The sequence below is a fragment of the Podarcis tiliguerta genome (assembly GCF_965153285.1).
Source record: "Podarcis tiliguerta genome assembly, chromosome: 11".
In the NCBI taxonomy this organism is placed as follows: Eukaryota; Metazoa; Chordata; class Lepidosauria; order Squamata; family Lacertidae; genus Podarcis; species Podarcis tiliguerta.
In genome coordinates this window covers 19,337,553-19,350,910 of record NC_139544.1, presented here as the reverse complement: position 1 = coordinate 19,350,910, position 13,358 = coordinate 19,337,553, and the positions used below count along the sequence as shown (strand labels likewise).

Sequence of the window (13,358 nt, the reverse complement as noted above, 5' to 3'; positions counted from 1 at the left end):
AGTCAATCCTTTTTGCCCACCAGTTGTGATGAATTTCATAACAAAATGCATCATTCCCTTATTACTGAATTGGGGATGAAGGTACCTTGTAGTTAGCATAAACATATATTACAGATTACAGGTGGTTAGACAGTGTTCTCGAAGCTACAAACATGAATCTGACCAAACTGCAGGTGGCAGTGGAAGACAGAAGTGCCTGGCGTGCTCTGGTCCATGGGGTCACGAAGAGTCGGACACGACTGAACGACTAAACAACAACAACACAGATTACAGGAGGAGAACTGAGACATGGGAATTATTATTATTATTATTATTGGGAAAAGATCAAAACATGCATCTGCTAAATGCAAAATACCCCAGATCTTGCGCATGTGCACAAATTGCAATGCAGTCACAAACTAACCTGGACAGAATTACATCTACGAAATGCTTTGTAAATTACAGACAGTGACCCTTTCGCATGGGGGTTCCATTCCCAGCCCCCAGCTCCACCCGACAGAGCACGCAAGTGTGCCCCACCCTACTATGCTCTGTCCTGCCCCCATTCTGCCCTCTTCTGGGTCTAAAAGTGTACCCGCATGTTGAGGATTGCATGTCTATTGGACACACCTAAAACGGTCCCCACCTGTACTGGCACTCAATCAGGTCTGGCTTGACTTAAAAGTAAATGTAAAAAAGGTAAAGGACGCCTGGACGGTTAAATCCAGTCAAAGGTGACTATGGGGTTGTGGCGCTCATCTCCCTTTCAGGCCGAGGGAGCTGGCATTTGTCCACAGACAGCTTTCCTGGTCATGTGGCTAGCATGACTAAACAGCTTCTGGCACAACATGACAGAAACCAGAGCGTGCAGAAACGCCGTTTACCTTCCCGCTGCAGTGGTACCTATTTATCTACTTGCACTGGCATGCTTTCAGACTGCTCGGTTGGCAGGAACTGGGACAGAGCAACGGGAGCTCACCCCGTTGCAGGGATTCGAACTGCCAACCTTCCGATCGGTGAGTCCAAGAGTCTCAGTGGTTTAGACCACAGCGCCACTGACATCTAGCCTTGACAAAATCTTCCATTCATGGGGTTGAATTCAGGTTTAGACATACTTAAGAGTAGACCCACTGATTTCAATTAATCTCTAGTCACATTCATCCCATACTTTTAAAGCACAATGATATCACTGTAAACTGTCATGGCTTCCCTCAAAGAAACCTGGGGATTCTAGTTTATTAAGGTTGCTGAGAGTTGTCAGGAGACCCCTATTTAGGATTCCCAGTTCAGAGGCATCCCAGATCCTGAGGTTTAAACCTGAGACCTAAGGGCGGCCTCCCCCCCGGTGATGTCACAGGGGTGGGCCCCAGTGATGTCATTAAGCATGACACATCAATCATTAACTACAGTCACTGAGAGCACGTCGTTCAAATAAGAAACGCAAAATCTAACACATGAGCAAATATGTCAGTGGTTGGAAAATGAGATAGAAACCTTAACTAAAGGGGGTGTTCCCAGGTCCAGCTGAAGTGGGGGGGTCATTCATTCTCACCTGCTTAGGGAGCCTGTAATAGATTTTGCAATGTATCATATATAGCATTGAAAAACACTTGAGAATGAAAAAAGGAAAGGAAAATAACTTGGAAATAAAGCATGTCTGGAAACTCAAAACAATTCATATAGTATCCCTCTTAATACTAGCTATGGGAATTGTTCCAATTACCCTGAAGCCAAAGTTAGAATACATAGGCCATTGTTCCTAAATAAATATAAATATTAAAAGGTGCCTTTCTCCAGGCTTGCCATAGAACCAGGAAATTCCTCGACAACGATAGACAGTCCCTGCAAAATGAGGCTGGGGTATTGGATCCTTGCCTGAGTAAGCACAGCCACTGTCTAAAGGGAAAATAACAACTACAAGAAGAATACTCATCCAAGTTATTGTCTTTGAGAATTATGCACATATGTTTTCCCCAACTTACAGATAGAAGGGGGGGAGATGTGGACCCACATGTAAATGTCAGGTACAATGATGGCAACATCTATTTTACTGCATGTTGGAAGCACATCAATTAACCTACAGAAACAGTAAGCAGATCCCCAACTAAAGTGGTTTGTGATATGTCAAACCCACTCCCATGAGACTCAGAATCAAAACCACTAAGGAAGAAGGTCCTTTCTTTGGCTTTGAATTCAGACCCAAGCAGAGCTTTGCTTTAAAAATAATAATAATTCTGCAGTTCCCTCTACAATTATCCATCAACTGAGAAATTATTCTAAAATTATCTAAATAAAGATGCTTATGCAGGGGTTTTGTTGCACCTCAGTTTTGAGGTGGCCAAGAATTTCTGAGTGTCCTTTCTTTTATCACCTCTCTGGTGGTCTTCGTTTCATAGTCTTCCAAGGGCACTCTTGTTTTCTGAGCTGGGTTTTCTGGGAAATCGAAAGCAACTGCTTTTTTCTTTTCTTAAATAAGTGTTTCTACTCTTAAATGAGTTTGTGCATGTTAGGTTATGGTGTTTATGTGTTGGGATATAGAAGGAACGACTTCCTTAAAACCCACATTCAGTGAGCACACCTGTCTCAAGCCCTCAGTTGAAAGCCTCTCCATTTTCCCGTACCTTGACTGAAGCCTAGGGGCAGCTCTTTTTATTGAGCTTTTTTCAAATCAGAAGGCATATTCTGCCAGGGAAGCTGAGGAATGTTGGAGAAATATTTAACGGGTAGAAAAACACACCACTACACTTGACCACCTTGCAGTGATAAGGGCCACATTCACACATTCAAAGCATTACAATACCACTTTAAACAATCATGGCTTCCCCCGCCCCCAAAGAATTCTGTGTGTTGTGGTTTGTTAAGGGTGCTGAATATTATTCCTCCCCCAAGTTATAATTCCTGGAGGTCCCTGTGTTGATTGTTGATTGGGGAATAGGGGTCTCCTAAAAACACTTTTTTAGCACCAAGGCCAGACTGCTCATGAGGTAGACTGAAGCAGCCATCTTGGGAGGTGGAATCTCATGGGCCAGCACCCTTAAAGGTGTCCCACGCAACCAGGGTGGCAGCTTCCAGTGAACTCTCCCAAGAGCTCCAAGAGCTCATATAAGAGGTCTGTAAGATCTTGTTGGAAACTGCTGCCACCGCACAATGCGAGTAAGCAAGGCTTCTGAGGGAGAGTTGGCATGGTAGCAGTGGCTCCTTCCTGTTTCTCCTCAGGAGGCAAAATAGGACAGGTGAACCTTGCCCAGCACACTTAACAAATTGCAGCTCTCGCTATTTCTCCCAGAAGTCATGGCTGTTTAAATTGATATCATAGCACCACAAATGTGTGGTGTGGATTCATCCGAGGTAAACTCAAAGGTATATCCCACAAATTTATAAAGGAATGCCCTATGAATGAAACGGAAAGGTGGAAGTCTCTTTTACAGGGGAGGAAAGAGTTGAAGACATCAAAGGGTTTGGCACAATACTAGTCCCCAGGAGATGCTGTAGCGACTTTATGGATTGGCCACCCGCTAAAATAACAGTTTGCTATGCTGCGTTCCATCTTTCTGCCTGACAGTTTATTAAATTTAATCATTTGTCAGATCTTCATGTAACTCTTGCACTTTATCAACTTCATCTGTTACATTAATCGCATCCATGATTGCTCCATTATCCCATTTATTAATCATGCATTATATTTTGCATCGAGATCTTTATCTTTTAATAAAAGCGTTTTAACTGTTTTTGGTATGAAGTTACACCCTAACACCCTGTTCACATGTAGGATTTGCATATGAACAGAATACTGAATCCATATTTTGTCTTGTTTTTTCATTCACAGAAAACTTTGACACCCTCTCCTACGCCTGCAGCCACCTATGACCACACACAAAAAACAACCCTGTAGAAGACCAGGGGCCCCTCCTGAGCAATAGAGAATGAAGGCCAAGGAAATGCCAAGAAATTTCACCCCTGTGAATTTCCTTTAAATTAACTGATCTTAGTATCCAAGCCCGATCTGAGTCAATCCCCCCCCCCAGCAGCCCCCTGTACCCCATCCCACCTTGATCAGCAGGGAGTCATCAAGTCTCCAGAGAAGACTTGTTTTTGTGGGTTATGGGGGTCTGCTGGACATATGAAATCTCCTTGAACTTCCTTAAGGCTGCACTCCTATGCACACTTTCCTGACAACAGCTCCATTTAATGCATTGGGGCTTAATTGCGTGGACAGGCGGAGTCCCCAGATCCCGAACAGTCCCCCCCGTCATGTGGAGTAACGACTCAAGACAACGTGCTATGGGATTAAATTGGTCACAACTTTATTAAATTTCAAATGTGGGTAGACCTTGGCTTAGGCATTGGGCGTTCTCCCTCCCCAGTCCCCAGCTGGGGACCTAGGGAGCATCAGGGTTATCCAGTGGGGGGGGGGGATGGGCCGGCTCTGGAGAACATATGTTCAAGCAGAGATAGCCGTCCCCGTTACGCCGCCGCCGCAAGGGAGAGCAATGACGACCTTTCGGCGTACAGTCAAAGCCTCCCTTCAGAAACCCCTTTAACGGGGAACCCTGGTATCGCCGCCACAAAGAGGAAGATGGACTAAAGGATTCCGCCCAAGGCCTGATACCGCCAAGTTGTGACATTTTGCTACAGGAAAGGCGAAACCTGCCAATGCAGGGAAATTCCTTTCCGGCCCTTTAACAGCGACCTTAACGTAGCAGCGCCCGCATACCTGTAAGAAAGGTTAACCCGCAAAACCTGTGAAGAAAAGTTAACCTGCAAAATAAGGCATTAACTGACGGTGGGTAGGGTGGGAGAAGCTCTGGAGCCAAGTGAGGATTGCCAGGTAAGATCCTCCCTGTATTGTGTGGGCAGGTAATCCCTCCCCTACCTGGCCTGGTCTCCTTGGCAACCCATCCCCCAGGTGGGATTGGACAACTGACTGGGGTAGGCGGAGACTTCCAGGTATCCCACCTGAGGGAAAGCAAAGCCAAGCCTATGCTGATGGAGCCGCTCCAGATCCAGGGGCTATGCGCGTCCACGCAAAGGGCGCCCCCCTTTTATACTGGGAGCGGTCATTCTGAGGAGACGTAGATAAGATTGCTTGCAAGTTTGCTCATTTCAGGATTCCAGTAAGGCTCTGATGTGTCCAAAAGACTGGGAAATGACACTTCTGAGCTCTCTCAGACAGTGGTAGACCTAAGTGGAATCCCCTAATAGTTCATCCCAGTAACCAAACCTGATTGGGAAGTTTTTTAAGGGACAGAGAATATTTACAGGGAGGGCCCTACCATTACGCAGAGTGAGGTGGCCACTTCAGGCAGCAGATTAGGGTGTCATGAAATTTAAGTCTGGAATATTATGCACTTTGACTTTTAGGTGGGCCACCATTTGCTGTTCTGCCAGTGTCTCTATTTCCTTACTTATTTCTTTGTGATTCTCTCCTTTGACCAGAGCGGAATGCCTCACAGACAAACCTCAAGTTCAGGACGGAGTGGAAATTCACGTCCTACAGATCAGAGAAAATGTGGCCTGGCACATCTCTCATTTACTTACATAAAACATTTATATACTGCTTAATTATTTGCCTTTCTCTTCCCTCACAAAATCTGAGAAACTAAAATTATGAGTAGGCCAGCTAATTAGCCGAACACAGATAAGGTTTAGACACTGGAGCTTCAACTGAATGTTTGCTTCTGTTCCCAAATGCAGTCAAATTCCTCAGATGAAGAAACAGGAGAGAGAATAACACTGTGGGTTTTTTTAATGGGAAGATTATCCTTAGGAGCACAATGAATTCTGTCACAGTACTTTTGTTTGTTTGGAGTTAAGAACAAATGTTTTTATAGCAAAGCCTCCGATGATACCAATGTAATCCTTTGTATTTCCAATTTCCTGTTATGTCTGCATATGACAGATTTCGGGGCTAATATATGAACAATTCCAATATTATTAATAATAATTTCTAAAATATATTGCAAGCACCCCAGGCAATAACATTTTGCAAAAGCACACACATTTCACTAGGGGTTAGTTTTTTTGTATGAATAGCAACAAAGTTATGTGGTACATTTGTAATTAAATCCCCTCATTACAATGTAGGGAAACAGCAATAAAATAGCATGCCATCATATCTGTTCTGATGGTTGCTATGCAATATTTGGGGGGGAAACAAGAACTGATTCCTCACCATCCATTTTCTATGGAATTGCCATTCTTTGTTCAATCACATTTTTTTTAACAGAATCCATGTGGCATAATACTTAAATTGGTCCCTCCAATGTTCTTATATTTATTTGTGTCAAAATATTAGGTTGAACTTAGGAAACTTCCTTATGCCAAGTTAGATCATTGGTCCATCTAACTCATTACACTGGTACCTTGGTTCTCAAACTTAATCCGTTCCGGAAGTCCGTTCCAAAACCAAAGCGTTCCAAAACCAAGGCGTGCTTTCCCATACAAAATGGATTGATCTGTTCCAGACTTTTTAAAAGCAACCCCTAAAACAGAAATTTTGCATGAATTTTACAATCTTATGAGACCATTGATCCATAAAATGAAAGCAATAAACAATTTACTGCAGTCACACAATCAATCAGTAACTATTTGAGTACCAAGGTGTTTGAGGACCAAGGTAGCACTGTACTGCCTTCACTGACTGACAGCAGCTCTCCTGGGTTTCAGGCTAGGGGACATTGCCAGCTTTACCAAGAAATGCCAGGGCCAGAACCTGGGATGTTCTACACTTGCCCACCTTTTTGGCAAAATTTTCCCCAACAGCATGGAATCACAGTATTCTAATGAACAAGTAAATAAATACAGTATCAACAACAAGGAACCACAAACACATGAGGATTATAAAGCTGCAAAGCAGCGACAGCGGCAAGAATCTTGATGGCCCAGACATGGAAGTAGGAAAAAATGCCGACCAAGGAAGAATGGAGAATGAAGTTGATGGAATATGCAGAGATGGATAAATTGACTGGGAAAATAAGGAACCAACGTGACCAGAGATTTTCCGAGGACTGGAATAAATTTACAGAATATATCAAAAATGTATGTGAGGAACAACTAACGCTTGTTGGCTTTCAAGAAGCTTTGTGAAAAAGACTGATTGAAATGTTGTTTGAAAGATAGGTTAAGATTAAGAGTGATAAAGTGCAATATAAACTTAAGAAATGTGAAATGTAGTGATAATAGGGAGAATTGTCAGATAGGCTGAAGGAAGTTCAAAGATGTACATGTTTAATGCGAATGTCAAATTTGGAAAGAATGTGTATTGGAAATTGAATAAAATTAATTATAATATATATATATATATATATATATATATATATATATATATAAAGCTGCAAATTAAGCACCGACAACTGTTACCATGTGGTTCAGATGAGTTCATGTTTTTGGATAATCAGGCAATCCACTGCTACTAGCCATAATGGCTGTTTTTTCCTTCTTTTTTGGAGGCCGTATTAGAAGACACCTGAAGGCAGCCCTGTTTAGGGAAGTTTTTAATGTTTGATGTTTTATCGTGTTTTTAATATTCTGCTGGGAGCTGCCCAGAGTGGCTGGGGAAACCCAGCCAAATGGGTGGAGTATAAATAATAAATTATTATTATTATTAAAAAGTTAGGCATTGTCATAAAGAAAGAATTGATGTGCAAATGCAGTCATTTGCTTATGGATATGGTGTCTGTAGTTGTGTGTTAATTATAGGACTTTCAAAATGAATATTCTATTTATCCCTCCCTGTGGAACACCCCTCCTTCAGATGTCAAGGAGATAAAGAATTACACAAGTTTTAGAAGACATCTGGAGGCAGCCCTGTATCAAGAGGTTTTTAAAGCTTGGTGTTTTATGTTTTTAGATATGCTGTAAGCCACTCAGAGTGGCTGGGGAAACCCAGGCAGATGGGCTGGGTATGTATGTAAAGGTAAAGGTACCTCTGCCCGTACGGGCCAGTTGTGTCCGACTCTAGGGTTGCGTGCTCATCTCGCTCTAGAGGCCGTGAGCCGGCGTCGTCCGAAGACACTTCCGGGCCACGTGGCCAGCGTGACGAAGCTGCAGCTGGCGAGCCAGCACCAGCGCAGCACACGGAAACGCCGTTTACCTTCCCACTATAAAGCGGTACCTATTTATCTACTTGCACTTAAGAGTGCTTTCGAACTGCTAGGTGGACAGGAGCTGGGACCGAACGACAAGAGCTCACCCCGCCGCGGGGATTCGAACCGCTGACCATACGATCAGCAAGTCCTAAGCACTGAGGTTTTACCCACAGCACCACCCGCGTCCCATGTATGTATGTATGTATGTATGTATGTATATATAAATAAATAAATAAAACCTCACTTCCCCTCCCACCTCCATCTCCTGCGTATTTATTTAGTCAGCAGGTCATATTGGTCAAGCTGCTTTTCCATATTCTTTATAAAGTAAAGGTAAAGGAACCCCTCACCATTAGGTCCAGTCACGGATGACTCTGGGGTTGCAGCTCTCATCTCGCTTTATTGGACAAGGGAGCTGGCGTACAGCTTCCGGGTCAGGTGGCCAGCATGACTAAGCTGCTTCTGGCGAACCAGAGCAATGCACGAAAACGCCGTTTACCTTCCTGTCAGGGCGGTACCTATTTATCTACTTGCACGTTGGCGTGCTTTCGAACTGCTAGGTTGGCAGGAGCAGGGACTGAACAATGGGAGCTCACCCCGTTGCGGGGATTCAAACCGCCAACCAGTAAGGAAGAGCTTTAAAACAGGGTGAAAAGGAAAGATTCCAAACTACTGATGCCCATTTTAGATGCAACACCAAGCCATGGCTTAGTGCAACTGAACAAGCATGCAGGTCCCCAGAGTGAAGATCACAGCCTCAACAATCCTATCTCAGTCTTGCTGCTGTCATGCTTCCTGTCAAGCACCAAGTGAATCCCATACATAGGCAAGCAACCCAGCTATGACCCTCCTGACTTTGCTCCTTCTCCTTCTCCTTCTCCTTCTCCTTCTCCTTCTCCTTCTCCTTCTCCTTCTCCTTCTCCTTCTCCTTCTTGCTGATGCTGCCTGTTCACTTGTCCCCTCCAGGTGCTGAAGCATGGAATAATATTTCCCTTTTTGAACAATATGTCTTAGCTGTTGGAAGCTCTGTATTCCATGCACTGACAGGAGCAAGGAAAAGGAGAAGGAGCCTCCATTTGCCTTGCTGCCTGCTACTAAGCAGTGATGCACGCTTGGTCCAGATGGAGATGGCAGGTGGATGGGCACTGGTGGCAGTGACAAAGAGTTAAGCCCACTCAAAGCGGGGAGGACAAAGGGATCTTGCCCAAGCCATACCCCGCAAATCTGTAACCAATACTGCAATTTCGTTTTAAGTCAGAAAGCATGGAATTTCTCCGTTGCACGGGGATTACTGAGTTGGAATATTTGATGCTAGTGTCCGTTATGTGTCATATACATATTCCAAGTTCTGGTTTGCAAACACAATGCCTTTCGAAAGTAATAGACGGAATTTAGCTGAAACTTTCTCCCGCAACGCTTCATTAGCTGTCTTAATCCAGACAAAGGATTACAGAATATTGGAAAATCAAGATCAATGATACAAACTCAGATGCTAAGTGTAGTAGGCAAGGGAAAGGCGGCCTTCTTGCCATCTCTCTGGTTGTAATTATAACTGTCATGGTCTGAATGAGCGTGTCTTGATCAAAGCTGAAGAAAACAACACTGGGTTTTTAAATCGTGACAAGATAGACACATTATGAAATTCAGGAAGACGTGGACCAAAAGATGGTCAATAAGATGAAAACAGATTTAAATTTTTGTGTGTGGGGGAGGGAGGGAGACTAATTTCGGTGTATTTCTGCAGTAGATAAGACCACTACAGAGGCACATGGGAGCTAACAGGTTTATAACAAGCATGCAAAAATAGTTTTGTAAACAAGGAAGACAATGGATGCTCCAATTTCAAAAACACGAGAAAATGCAAGCCAGATCTAGAATGTAGCAAGCAGGGGAGGGATAAAAGAACTTGGCACTCGCTATATGCAACAACTGTAAATTTAGGCTGCGTGCACATAGCATTTTATTATAGTGAGCAGGTGTTGTGGGTCAGATCCATGCTCTCCTGGATGAAATTGCATTTCTAGGTACATTTCACTTGGGGTTTGGGCCTGGTTTTGGTATGGAAACAGCATTGGTCAAACTGTATGATTATCTCTGTTTCGGGAGAGGCAGGGAGAGTGTGACCATGCTAATGTTCCTTGATCCTTCACTGGCCTTTGATACCATCAACCATGATGTTCTTCTGGAGCTGCTGTTTGAGCTGGGGGTGGGTGACACTGCTTCTAATCCTATTTAGATGATCATTTTCAGAGGGTGGTGCTTAGGGAGTGTTGTTTGGCCACATGTCTGAGGTTCTGCAAGGTTCAATTTTAACTGCATAAAACCAATGAGCGGGGTCATCTGGAGTTTTGGAGTATATTGTCAGTAATATGTGTAGGAGTGCAAATATCCAGAGTGTGGGTCAGGTGGGATTACTATAAGGAATTATAAAATATGCATCAAGCCATTGTGTCCACGATGAATGCATCGTGTTGACTGGGTTTGATACATTGACAATAATTTCTGATCAAATCCCACAACCCTCTGCATCTCTGGCCATTTCCTCTACTGTCCATTTCTCTTGCTTGACAAGTCATGTACACACTTAGCCAAGCAGGCATCTTGGGCCATAAAGATAGTGGGCAAGTTTCTTTGATGTAGCTTTTCTGATATGTTAATCTTAGGATGTTAATCTTAGAGCCAGGAAACAGGTTTCACATAAAGGTGATAATGATCGCTGTCCTCCTAGCCATCCTTCTTATCATGTGTATTGATTGCTTACCAAAAGTATGCATACTTAACTAGTGTTTGTAGTTTAACTTTGTCCCCATGTGGGGTTTGTTGAAATGCTCAGAAGAAATCTGATTGGTTCTTACAAACACTCTGTAAAAAGTTCTTTTGTGAATAAAACGACCTGGGCCGAGGGGTGGAGAGACAGAGATTATTATACGCACCCTTCCCAGAGTCTTGCTGGTTCAAGCCTCTGTGTGTATTCTTATTAATCAGAGTTCAATCCTTCCTTTACTTTGAGAACGCCTCAAATATGTTCATAATACATAGCTTCAACCACATATCAAGTAAGCATACCTTCCCAATTGGCAGTTTACATGTCATGAGTGGTGACGACTCAGTGCCATTTATCACATGTTCTCATTCCAACTGCAGATGGGATGGAGAAAATCTGACTCCACTCAAGTTCAGAGGGACGTTACGAAAAACATATTTATGAAGGCAATGGAGTTATTTCCGCTTGCTCAAATATATGGGCAAATTGAAACTAAGTCCTTGTGAAGCTACATGAGAAAATATACTTTAATTTGTATTTAATTGGCACTTCATTAAGTCCTGTTTATTTTTAAAATGTGTTTTTTCCTCTTGACACACTTTAACACAAATATTTGTGACATTTAAGATGACAGTCCCTCCTCTCCAATCAATTTAATATTTCTGAATTTTCATAATGCCACAGAGAGTCCAAATATGATGAAGGCGTAACTAAGACACAATTCATGCTACCATCTGCCTTCTCATTCCTTTTAAGAGTGTTGGGTGGCTAGGGCACTAAACCTTTTCTGCATGAATTTGAGAATAAAGTTATCGGAGTTGAAGATGCCTGCTATATTAACTAGGACTGTACATGCCAGGGGCAGGCTTTGGGCTTTCAAATTTCAGGGAATCCCTTTGTGGCGCCAAAATTCAGTGCACCCCCCTTAATTCTGGCCTTCCATTCTAAGTCATTGATGTGGTGCCCTCTCAGCAAAGTGGCCCGTGTGGTTGAACTGGTCGCACTCCCCTAAATCCCTCCTCAGCCCAGCACTTTGGAACAGCTGATTTGGGATAATCCAGGGCTGATTCAACCTAGTCCTGGCCCCCAACTGATTTTGGAGTCTTTTGGTTGGCAGTTGCAAGGTACACATAGCACCTTTAAGACTTCTTTCTACATTGGTTAGCGTTTCAGGGGCAGAGGGTGGCATGTTACGTTCTTTAAATAGTTACTGTATTTTTTGCACCATAACACTCACTTTTTTCCTCCTAGAAAGTAAGGGGAAATGTCTGTGCGTGTTATGGAGGGAATGCCTACGGGTGGCATGTCTACGGATTTTCCTCCTCTGAAAACTACGTGCGTGTTATGGTCGGGTGCGTGTTATAGAGCGAAAAATACGGTAATTTCATTTTGCCAAGCATGACACCCAAATCAGCAAAAGCTCCCCAGTAATAATCACTGTGCAGAATGCAGATGGAAACAGGCTGTTTCAATAAAGCTGTACAACATGACTAGGGAACCAAAACCTAGACATAAAGAAGACCAAAACAAAGAAGACATAGATCTTGTAATACATATTCAAAAGCAGATTTCAGTCACACCAGACAGATTTAAATCTGCTATGAATAACATGCCTTATCAATCTATATTCAGCCGGCTGTGGAACCCGAACAATGTCCTGTGTCAGCAGAGACAGCGAAAGGAAGCCATGTGGGCAGGAAATCTTCACTTTTAATCTTATTTTATTATTATATGAGCCTATAACAGGAGACATAAAAACAAAACAAAGTCACCGCTACTTGGTCCCAGAAGTCCACCTAATACATTCCCATCTTAATGAAGAATCCCAAAAGATTCGCTTTGCCATTAGCAAGCAGCCAGATGGCTTGTCTGACTCTCAAGGGGGGGCTGGCTGGCCCACTCCCCCAATCCTGCATTTTAAGGAGCCAGCTGGTAGGCCTAATTCCGCTAAAAAAAATTCCCAGTATGGCATTTTTTATGGAGGTGGCAGGATTTCATTGATATGACAGCACACTGCAGCATGCTAGGCCGTAAGTACTTTGCATTCTTGAAAGGGTGGGAGCAGCTGCTGCCGCTGCTTTGGAATGCCAGCGAAGAGGAGAGAAAGCTGTTATGCCTCTCCTCAGAAAAACACAAGCCCAAGCACCCCACCACTGTGCTTAAAATTAAGCAAGTACAGCAAAATGGCAGGAGATAGCTGGGTCAAGCGAAGAATCAAAAGCAAAGCTCTGATCTGGTTCAGACTCGATGTACATTGCGGGAGGGGTCTTCTAATTTGATCCAAAACGCATTCATCCGTCTGCCCATAAAACAGTCTGGGTGCATGAGCGTTTATCTGTGCACAATTTTATCTACAGTGTTGGCGCCAGAGTGATTATCAACACAAACCGAGAAAGCCCACGGCCATGTAGTAGCCCTCTGGGCCCAACGGAGTGAAACCATGAATTAACTGTGTCAAATGGTGGAAGGAAAGATTGCGTTCCTTCACCCCAAAGAGAAAAGGGCTTTGTCTCCATAGCTGTCAAGTG

At 43.4% G+C, this 13,358-nt stretch overlaps 1 protein-coding gene across 1 annotated transcript in view; it reads left to right on the top strand.

Annotated features, from left to right (window-relative positions):
• Positions 1-13,358, top strand: part of LOC310660282 (uncharacterized protein) — a gene marked incomplete at its 3' end in the record, with an annotated part of 514,773 nt that overhangs the window by 328,179 nt on the left and 173,236 nt on the right. Inside the window, exon 3 of the mRNA XM_083404607.1 lies at positions 12,038-12,208. The remainder of the gene's footprint in view (positions 1-12,037; positions 12,209-13,358) is intronic.